The following is an 11584-nucleotide window of genomic DNA, read 5'->3' as shown; positions in this document are numbered from 1 at the left end:
TTTCCATGTTTTATGTTTCCTTTCTGAGTTGTATTCAGATTCAATGTGATGTGTAATAGGGAGGGAAATACCTAATAACCTTCACTGGTATACAGAGTATTCATTTCCTTACTGAAGATTAAATGCAAATCTCTCCTAACCTGACATGTATTTTATTCAGAGTCTGTGTAATAAGCCAGGAAGACTGCACTCTAACTAGAGGAGAGATCAGTTAAATGAGCTTTGTGCTGGGCAGTAACCAGGAAATGAGGTGGAATTAATTTAATATGTGGTCGGATGCAAGGCAGCCACTACTTCAACTGATAGGGTGGATAGTTACTGCTACCTCCGTTCCCTCTCTGCACAAAGTGTTAAGTCCACTGGATCTGCATAATTGTGTGTCCTATGACCTCTTTTCCCACACTATTTCCACACCTCCCTGTTACTGGCTGTACAAGAGGGGTCACATGCCCCCCCTCCCCCAGATTTCCTGCTTGACTTATACTGAGCCTGCTCACACAGACTGAGCATGCTCAGTCAGTAACTTCTGCTGAAGCCACTGCCCTCACTCTGTCCCCCGACCCCCATAGGTAGGTACGATGGCTCATCTCTGGTACCAGACCAGGCCTTTAAGGTTTAAGAGCATAACCCTTGTGAGCCAGTCCCACTCCAGTCTAAGAATAATAGCTGCGAGCCAGAGGATGAGATTCCTCAGGAAGAAGAAGTCACATAGCATTACCAGCTCCCATGACTTTATCACAAATCAAAATATATTTGAGGTTTCATTTCAGGCCTCAGGTGCCGGAGGCAAGTGATTATGTGAAAATCTCAGCTGACATTTAAAGTATAAAGCAAGTTTCTGGCTTTCAAGGTTGCAGAGAAAAGTTTGCAAATGTGACCTGAGTGCACACGAGAGGTTCAAAAACCAAAAAATGTATTATTATTTTTAAATCTCATGACTTTTAAGCCAATCTCCTGATATTTTGGGGCCTACCTTGTGATTTTTTGAACATCTGGGGTTGGTCATATTGGCAATGGTCTCACATTGGCAGTTTGGGGAATGAGAAAGCCCTTCGCACTAACTGATTTAGCATCTTTGAGGTAAGTTCCACAAGCAGCAGGGCCTGGGGCCCCTTTCTGCCCACTCTAGTGAGCTGCCTCTAGGTAGGTCTAGCCAGCTTCTCTCTCACAGGACTAGATAAGCAGGGCAGGCTGGGAGTTGGAATATAAAAGGCAGCTAAGATGTTGTCTATAGTTCTGTCAAAGCCTGTTGGGAATGGGATGGGGTAAATAAAGAGCTTCATTCTCAGTTTCCAGAGAACAGAAAGAGACTTGGGAGGGTCTCTCCAAGAAATATGGGACAAATAACTGTTGTTTTCTCTCAATTTTGTTCCTTATGCCGTGCTGTTTACTTTACAATGTCATTGAGGCATACCACTCTGGGGAGTGTCTGAGCACACTTCCAAAGAGTGGAAGGTAAAGACCTGGCAAGGAAATATAGTTCTGATTTGTTTTAAACTCTGCAGGTAAGGGCCTTTTCTTTCATTTGGCCTCCCACTATGGACCTACCAGTTCTAGAACAGCATTGAACACCGTCCCACAGTGATGCTAAAGAACCTTCTGCAGCCCCAAAACAGAGCCTCAGAGGTGCAGGAAGCTTTGAACAGGCTTTGCACATGATCGGTGAATTTCATCCCAAGTGTGGGATATTTACTGAAGACTAAGCAATTCATGCTTTTTTTATTCCAGTCTCTTAGACTCAGACCACTTTCAAAACTGGATTTTTCCCCTCCTTCCCCACTCCCCAGGTATTTCATGAAGATGCTCTTAATTCGTTGGTTCCTGATGTTCATCTTCCACAGATAATGATTTATGTTCAGAACAAATGCTCATTTTTCCTTGAGTCAGTAGAGAAACATAATTAGTAAATAAATGAATCCTGGTTGGAAATTTTAATTAGCATTATAAAATGCCTGTTCTAAAGAAGCTATCCTAGACAGCGATAAGGGCGGCCAACCAGGTGCCTATTTCATTAGTAACACATAGGTCAAAATGTATCAATGCTACTTACTCTCACCCAGGGCAGTAGACCATACCCATTAAGAGCCAGAATATCTCCAGTAGTCTACCCTAAATCTGGTTTTCTATTAATTTTGCTTATACAGAATCACAGAACTGGAAGGGATCTCGAGAGGTCATCTAGTCCAGTCCCCTGCACTCAAAGCAGGACTAAGTATTATCTAGACCATCCCTGACAGGTGTTTGTCCAACCTGCTCTTAAAAATCTCCAATGATGGAGATTCCACCACCTCCCTAGGCAATTTATTCCAGTGCTTAACCCAAGGGTGGGCAAACTTTTTGGCCTGAGGGCCACATCTGGGTATGGAAATTGTATGGCGGGCCATGAATGCTCACAAAATTGAGGGTTGCAGGGGCAGGGGAGTTAGGGCTCCGGCTGGGAGTGCGAGCTCTGGGGTGGGGCTGGGGATGAGGGGTTGGGGGTGCAGGAGGGTCCTCCGGGCTGGGACCGAGGGGTTCAGAGGGCAGGAGGGTGATCAGGGCTGGAGCAGAGGGTTGGGACATGGGAGGGGTTTAGGGGTGCAGGCTCTGGGGTGTGCTTACCTCAAGCAGCTCCCAGAAGCAGCAGCATGTCCCCCCTCTGGCTCCTACACGGAGGCACAGCCAGGAGGCTCTGTGTGCTGCCCCGTCCGCAGGTGCCACCCCTGCAGCTGCCATTGGCCATGGTTCCCAACCAATGGGACTGTGGGAGTGGCACTTGGGTCAGAGGCAGCGTATGGAAGCCCCTGGCTGCCCCTGTGCATAGGAACTGGAGGGGGGACATGCTACTGCTTCCAGGAGCCGCATGAAGCAGGGCAAGCCCCAAACCCTGCTCCCTGGCGGGAGCTTGAGGGCCAGATTAATACATCTGTTGTCCCTAACTCTCTACAGTTTGTCCACATCTTTCCTGAAATGTGACGCCCAGAACTGGACACAATACTCCAGTTGAGGCCTAATCAGCGCGGAGCAGAGCAGAAGAATTACTTCTCATGTCTTTCTTACAATACTCTTGCTAATACATTCCAGAATGATGTTTGCTTTTTTTCCAACAGCATTACACTGTTGACTCATATTTAGCTTCTGATCCACTATGACCCGCAGATCCCTTTCCGCAGTACTCCTTCCTAGGCAGTCATTTCCCATTTTGTATGGATATAGACAAATATATAGACAAAGCCACACTTTAAAATGTAAAGCAGCTTGAAAGAAACCAGATGTTATAATCCAAGGGGTGGATAAAAATCAATGATTCTTTTGAAAATAAATAAATAAATAAATTTGGATTGTTTTGACTTATTTAAATTATATTTTTTCTGTTTAAAAATAAACCAGTTTAAAATGAAATCTGAATTAAATACAAAATTTGTTAAGGCCTAAATTTATAAAACATTTAAATTAAAAAAAAAAAAGCCAAATCCATGAACCTCTATCAAAAACTTTGAGTTAAAGGTTGCTTTTCTATATAAACAAAGAATCAGGGGGAAAATATCTAACTTTTGAAGGCAAGTTTTATAAATATAGCACAATAGGTCATATACTGTATTAGGGGCTTGTTTTGCTTACTAAAAATAAATGTTATATGCTGTTTTGTGTGTTTAATTAAATTCCAATTACGATCCTAATGTAGCTTAACACAAATCATGAGCAAAAAGTTAATTATGTAGTAAATAACCAATATATGATTCACCATTTTCCAACAGTGAAAATGTACAATTAATAAGAATCTCAAGATATTAAGCTATACAAATTGCTTAAATAAATGTATATAGTTATAGTATTTTACCTTCCTAGGTAGCAAACGATGTACCAAATCTAGTGTAAAGACCCTATCTCGGGGTGGGCAAACTTTTTGGCCCAAGGCCACATCTGGGTATGGAAATTGTATGGCAGGCCGTGAATGGTCACAAAATTGGGGATTGGGGTGAGGGAGGGGGTGAGGGCTCTGGCTGGGGGTGCGGGCTCTGGGGTGGGACTAGAAATGAGGAGTTCAGGGTGTGTGTGGGGGGGGGGCAGACTCCAGGCTGGGGCAGGGGGTTGAAGCAAGGGAGGGGGTCAGGGGTGCAGGCTCCAGGCGGCACTTACCTCAAGCAGCTCCCAGAAGCAGCAGCATGTCCCCCCTCCAGCTCCTACAGTGAGGCAGGGCCAGGTGCTTCTGAACACTGTCCCATCCACAGGCGCTGTCCCTGCAGCTCCCATTGGCCATGGTTCCCGGCCAATGGGAGCTGTGGGGGCAGCATGCAGAGCCCCTTGGTTGACCCTAAATGTAGGAGCCGGAGAGGGGACATGCCACTGCTTCTGGGAGCCGCACGGAGTGGGGCAAGCCCCGGACCCCACTCCTTGGTGGGAGCTCGAGGGCCGGATTAAAACAGCTGGACGGCTGAATGCAGCCCCCGGACCACAGTCTGCCCACCCCTGCTCTATCTAGTTATAAATCAACATGTTTTAATAGTTATATCAACCAATGTGAATGTACCTTTATTTAGAAAATAACTGAAGTACAAATGGAAAAGTTAATTTTAAATCACCTTGATTTAAATCAATCCACTCTGACAAATCCCGTAAAAACCCAAACCCAACTAAACCAAAATAACTTATTTCTGAGCATAGTGCTCACTGTTTACTACATGAGTGATCCCATTGACTTCAAAAGGACTACTTGAGATATCAAGCACTACAATAAGTGTTTGTAGGATCAGACCCCCAAGGTCAGGTGACTTAACCAAAAAAATACATGGCACTTATAAAGCAACATTCATCCAAGGATCAAAATTGTATTAATTAAGCTGCACAAGATCAACATGTGGTTGATCAGTATTATTTGCAGATGGGTACATTGAGGCATAGAGGCTGAGTGACAGCGTCTATCATGTTTCTGAGCTCAGGGCTTGTCTACATAGCATGTGAAAGCACTGCAAGCCAGAGTGTGAATCTGTAGCACACTAACTTGCCACCCACTAACCCGCTGTATGGAGTTCCTGGCACGCCTTGATGTTCTCCTGTTTGAAACTAACTTGTATCTAAGGGCTTGTTTACATGACACGCCAGCTTGCCCCGGAGCACGATGACTAACTGATTGATCAACAGTTTGAGCTCCTTGATGATGGATAAAAGTTGTGACAGCAGCTGGAGGAATGATAAGAAGAATTCAATGAATTATGAAAAACAAATGAGAAAGCTAAGGTACTTTTTTTTATAACCCTGTCCAGGGAAACTTGAAAGTTAGAGTGTAGGATTTAGTATTGGCATAAAAAAATAAAAGCTGCACAGATAACTGGATTGAGGAAGAGTGGGTGTACGAGTAAGTATAGAAAATCTTTAGAAAGATCTAGCAAATAAAAAGTACATCCTCCTCTGTGCAGCATGCCCTGGTATCTGTTCTCTCTCTCACTTCAGGGTGCCACCAGCGTGACTCATTCCCTCCAGGCACAAGTTCACACTCTGTGCAACGGTCTTTGGAACAGACATCATGAGTTTATGAAAGATAGCTCTGTCAAACTAACTTGATATCTTTTTTTTAATGAGATCACAGGAGTGGTTGACATGATTAAGTTTTGATGTAATATATTTAGGCTTCTGTAAGTACACCACATGACATCTTGATTAAGAAACCAGAATGATACAAAAGTAACATGCAAAAAGAAAAGGAGTACTTGTGGCACCTTAGAGACTAACCAATTTATTTGAGCATAAGCTTTCGTGAGCTACAGCTCACTTCATCGGATGCATCAATAAATAAATTGGTTAGTCTCTAAGGTACCACAAGTACTCCTTTTCTTTTTGCGAATACAGACTAACACGGCTGTTACTCTGAAAAGTAACATGGCACACATTAAATGGATTAACAACTGGCCAACTGATAGGCCTCAAAATATAACTGTAAACAAGGAATCATCATCAAGCAGGTGTGTTTCTAGTGGGGTCCCACAGGGATCAATTCTTGACCCTAACATTTTTGTCCGCCTCAAACTCGAAATAAGGCACAAAATTTTAACTGTCAGGGTAATTGTGGTAGAGTCCCTACCATGGGACATTTTTTTAAATCAAGATGGGATGTTTGTCTAAAAGATATGCTCTAGTTCAAACAGGTATTAATTCAAGGAAGTTCTATGGCCTGTATTATGCAGGGGGTCAGACTAGATGATCACATTGGTCCCTTCTGGCCTTATCTCACTCTCTCTCTAACCTATATATAATGAAACCTTATTTCTATAGACATTTTTAAACCATCCTACAGCATTCTATAGCAGGGATATAATAGCTATTAAATTGTACAAGATGGTTTAAAATATATATAGAAAAGTGATTATTCTCTGTTAACTTCTACATAAAATGTACAAAATGATTGCAATAATCACTTCTCCTGGGTTTAAGTCTCACTCCAGTGCTCCTTTATAACAATTGCAGCTCCCCTATATTGACAGGTTTTGTAAACTTTTATATTTTAATTACTAAAACTTTAACATTCACTAGCAGTTAGTTACCAGAAAGTCAGATTTTGTTCTGGACACTAGCAGAGAGATATAAATAAAACCAGCTTCCTTCAATGCATGTCCCCAGAAGTCTGATACAAACATTATATATTTTAAATACAATTGTTTTGCTCACCCTCGTTTATATGCGATAACCAGTCACAATCTGAGATTCTGGATGTGTCGCTCAGATCCCAAAGTAAAACCATATCTTGCTTTTACCCCAGATAGTAAAGTTCCTTACTTCATCACTGAAGTACAGGAAGTGAATTGTTATGTCCTGGGGAAGGACGTGACCCTGCACTGCTCCCTTGGAAGGAGATTTCCTGCGGGCACCAATGCAATGTATGAGTGGATAAAAGGAGAAGATACAGTAATGGTACATAATGACAGCATCAAGGAACTGTGGGGATGAGATGGAACTCCTACTGAGCATCCACCACCAACCCTGGCAAACAACACAGATTTCCTGAAATCCATTCACCACTTTCCTGACTTTCAGGATAGGATGATGGGGCCTGGTTCAGGTGCGCTTTCCTCCAAAGGGCTAGATGGATTTGAGAGAAAGAGAGAGAATAATGTTGCCCTCTAGTGACTGCTGCTTACAAATACAATAAAGAACCAAGTCCTGCTACCAGCTGAGAGCTCTCCGATTTAGTTCAAATGATAGAGGCCTGTGTATGAGACTGTTTAATGTCTCACTGTGCTATGTAACACTCCTGGCCTTGTCACAACTAGAAAGCAAGCCTCAGAGTGTAACTCTGTTATGCTTACCTTACAGAGAAACTTTAATTGGGGGTTGGGTGCATCATCTGATAGTAAAGCGAAGACAATGAGTCACAGAACTTCTGTAGAGCAAACACAGGCAGCCCCACCTCCTTAGTTTGTTGAACTCACTGAGGTGAATTAGGCCACTATAAGAAAAATACCTGGCTCTTATACAACATTTCTCATCCAGTTGTTCTGGAGGACAATTAGCTTTGAAGATTTCCCTAATTCCAGATTTCTTTTTTCCACATAGCCCAAAGAAAGCTATTCTCCTCCTTCACTTTCCAGTGTTGCTTTCATTGAGCATCCAGAATCCTTTGGCCCAAAGACTAAATTAATATCATTTTAGGATATATTTAATGGTTAGCACTGACATATATTAAAAAACCGAGAACCCTGAAGAATTCTATTCTATGAGAAAGAGGACTCACTAAAAAGATGCTTCTGTTTGTTCATGCCAATTAGATCAGTTATTCTTTTTCAGTTAAACAGCTCCATCTGCTGGTTCATGTCAATCATTATTCAATGCATGCCTCAATAAGAGCACTAGCAGGACATTTCTGATTGGCTTTGGTTTGTAATGACAGCATTTCTGTAAAGTATCCAAAGCCTGTTTCTAGGAATCAGGTATTCTTGAGTTCTAATCTCTGCTCTAATACAATAGTGGGGCTTTTCTGGCAGTCCTAAACTATCTGCCTCAGTCTCCCCATATGTGAAACAAGGCTAATACCTTACTTAGCTCTCAGGAAGCGTCAGGAGTATTAATTGATTAGCATGTGTAAAGCTCCTTGAAGAACAAAAGTACTATCTAAATCCTAAGTAGTGGTGCTGAATATTGTAATACAAGACAAGCCTGAACGAACCACCTCAAATGGAGGCTAATCAAATCTGCATCCAAACTTTGCAGCCCTGGTGATCCTTGAACCATAAAAAACAAAAGCAGCTGTTTCAGAGAATATCTACCTTGCCCTTTTATTAAAAAAGTATAAATCTGTTTTGAGAAAAGGTCGTAGCTTTGAACAAATAAAATGGTGAGAACAGAAATGTTCGGATTCAGAATATCATTCTGCTTGTAATCTTTGGTTGATATGTAATGTCTAAAATCTGTATTTTTTTCATGTGATGATAAAATTTTAAAATAAAAATATTTCAACTTATCCTGAAACTTTTCTACTGGATAAAAGCAAGTGTTGTCTAGTGATTAGAACAGACAACGGAGAATAGACGCCTAGATTCTGTTCCCAGCTCTGCTGATCACTCAGTATGTGATGGCTGGCAAATCACTTCTCTGGACCTCAGCTTGTCCTTCCGCACAGTGAATATTATACTGACCTACTTCACACAGATTTTGTGAAGTTTAATTGTTTGGTAAAAATCCTTTAAGCTTTGAAGAAAGGGTTTATGTAACATGTGAAAAGTATCAACTTACCTAGTGGACAGATTTTCATATCTCAATTTGCAAGGAAGGCAGGCTGAGGAATTTATTTACTTCTTTCAGATCCAGGAGGTGCTGAAACATTTAGGTCACTTTTGAGACTAAAAACATATTGAATTATGTACTATCCCTTCTTGAGAGATTAGTACAGGAATGATGGGCCTAATTTTGCTTTCATGGATTCAGAATCTCTGCAACCTCCTCTTATTTCTGATGATCAAGAAGTGATCTCACAAATGAATAGATTATTTTTAGGTGTACCTGTGGGTCACCAATCCATAAATTAAGCCCACAGCCATGCAAAATATTGTAGCTTTCTTCTTCTCCCTAACCTCGTTACCAAGGTATTGATATGTGCTGGAATTACATTCTAGCCTGCATATGCTTAGCTCCAGTGGAACGAGACAGGATTTATTTTGAGAAGCTGTAAGATAAAGTAAGGTTTATGATTCAGAATCTCTTTATCCAGAATGGGAACAAATCAGGAGGGGGTGGGGGGAATAATTTTGTTTTGGATTTCTTTGGTATGAGAGACTGGAGAAGTGGGTCTTTGCCAGGGTTTTCACCAGCTTCTCCAGAACATGTCCTAGAAGGGCATGTCTACATACAAACTAGGACATACAAACTAGGACCACAATATCTTTTAATTCAAATATTTATTTTGGTGCAAGTCTCTCTGTGGACATTCTTATTTCATATGAAAAGTGCCCTATTTCAATTTAATATGTCACTTTAAAAATGCCTTAAGCTGAAAGAAGAGTTTCCACATACACTTGCCCCAGAATAGCTGAAAGGGGTGAATTAAACTCAATTTAGTTATGCCCCATTTAATGTGTAGAAAAAGTCAAGTTTTCCCTAACAGATATGCCAAGGAGGGATACCTTAGAAGTTAAATCAGTTAACTAGAGCCCTAATAGGAAGACCATCTAAGAGATGGCAGTGCTAGATGATCATATAACTTAAGTGACGTACATAAAAATTGAACACTAGGCTCTCAGGGACTAGAGTTCCTTTAAGCCACCCTGCAAGGCAACCTGTTCGCTTGCGGCCCTCTAAAGCGGGCTGCAGCTGAGCATGCAGCAAAAAAGGCAGTATAAGCACTTGGGGTACTCATAGGCCTTCCTTAATATCCTCTCCATCTTCATATGCAGAGTACTCTAAGGAGAATGTGTATGTTAACCATGTGTAGTCTTTTCCTGAATACCCTTGTTATATGGAGGGTAAGAGTTTGTTTTTAAGAATGGGGTAGGGTCTGTGCATTAGACAAGAGAATTTCTGGTCAGAACATCTCACTCCACAGCTTAACATTCCCTTGCTTGGATTTATGCACTGAAAACGCCTTGACTGGCTTCTTCACGCTAGCTCTCCTTGCAGGATTCCTGGGTTTAATATTCCTAGGCTTAAACCTTTGCTACCTATTTTACTAAGGTTGCCAGATTTTCCTCCTGGAAAAAAATTTACCTCCAAAGTTGTCTCCTCCTTTGATGAGAATCTCCTCACTGGTGTCACTGTCCAGGACAAAGACATAAGCCTCTATCTCAGAAGCCTTGGCCTAAGGCCACTCCTACTAATCTATTAAGTTCATTTTAACCTGAGTCACAGTGTTTTCTCTTCATAATAAACATGCTGAAGGGAGGGTATTGATCAGCCCAAGATCTAAAATTAGGCCAATAAACAGCCACCCCTCCACGAAGAAAAAAAACACAACCAACCCACCCACCCAAAAAACAATGCAGGCTGTCTACTAGCAGAGTGGGAGCTATCCACTTTATTGCACTAACAGCATGTATGATTACCTGCCTTGTGGGCAGGTGGACTATGGGGGCATGCACAGTGCAAGCACCTCATGGCCCTGAGACAGAGTATGAGCTCTGGAGTCCAGAGTTGCTGAACTGGTGGAGCGAAGGGAGACATAAATGGTCATCTTTCACACTGCAGAGCAGTAAATGGTGGGGTCCCTGTAGTTCTGTACTGGGACCAGTACTAGTCAACATACCTGTATAGCTAAAGTCAGGTGCCCTACAATGCTGTGAATAGATTCTCTCATTCCCATGACACTTGCATTAGCTCTATATTAGTAGTATGTTGCAATCTTACCCTGTAGATACACTTGTGGACTAAAAGGAACAGTGCTGGAAGTGGGTGAGGATATGAGACAGATCTAAAACTCCCACTTTATATTTTCACATTTGGCAGCAAGCTATACTGCAGACCTTGACCCTGTTCATTTTATTCAGCTGCCTTCTTACTCATTCTCTAATTTGATCAAACACACTCAGATCAGATAACTGATAATTTTAAAGCAGGATAAATCAATCACATCCTATAGAAAGTTGCCATTCAATAATAAAAGCTAAAATTCTATGGAATGGAAGGAGGAAGAGTCTGAGAAAACCAGTGTGCAGCTGAAGTTTGTCAGCAAAAGTATACTCCAGTGGTGGCCAAACTGTGGATCGTGAGCCACATGTGACTCTTTTACAGTTAAAGTGTGGCTTGCTGGTCCCCCACCCACCCCTTTCCATTCTCCACCTACCAGACCCCTGGGGGGGGGGGGAAGAGGGGGAAAGAGAAGAGAGAGGGTAGAGAGCTTGGGACCTCTCCCTTGCAGCGGGGTGGAGGGGTAGGGGCTTCTCTCCAGGGGGTACTTCAGGTTTTCAGCCTCACAGGAAACACCTGCTAGGGCTGTGCTTCAGCAGGAGCAGGGCTGAAGCCCCAAGCCCCATCAGGGGCTGAAGCCCTGCAGGCACACCCTGCCTCTCAAACTTCTGAAGAATGCTGTATGCAGCTTGGACAATCAGTAAGTTTGGCTTCCCCTGGTATACTCATGGCTTCCCCTGGTATACTCATGCAAGCAGTAAGATCAACACTTCTAATC

The sequence above is a fragment of the Natator depressus genome, chromosome 6, assembly GCF_965152275.1.
Source record: "Natator depressus isolate rNatDep1 chromosome 6, rNatDep2.hap1, whole genome shotgun sequence".
Classification (NCBI taxonomy): domain Eukaryota; kingdom Metazoa; phylum Chordata; order Testudines; family Cheloniidae; genus Natator; species Natator depressus.
Note: the sequence above shows the minus strand (reverse complement) of the source record.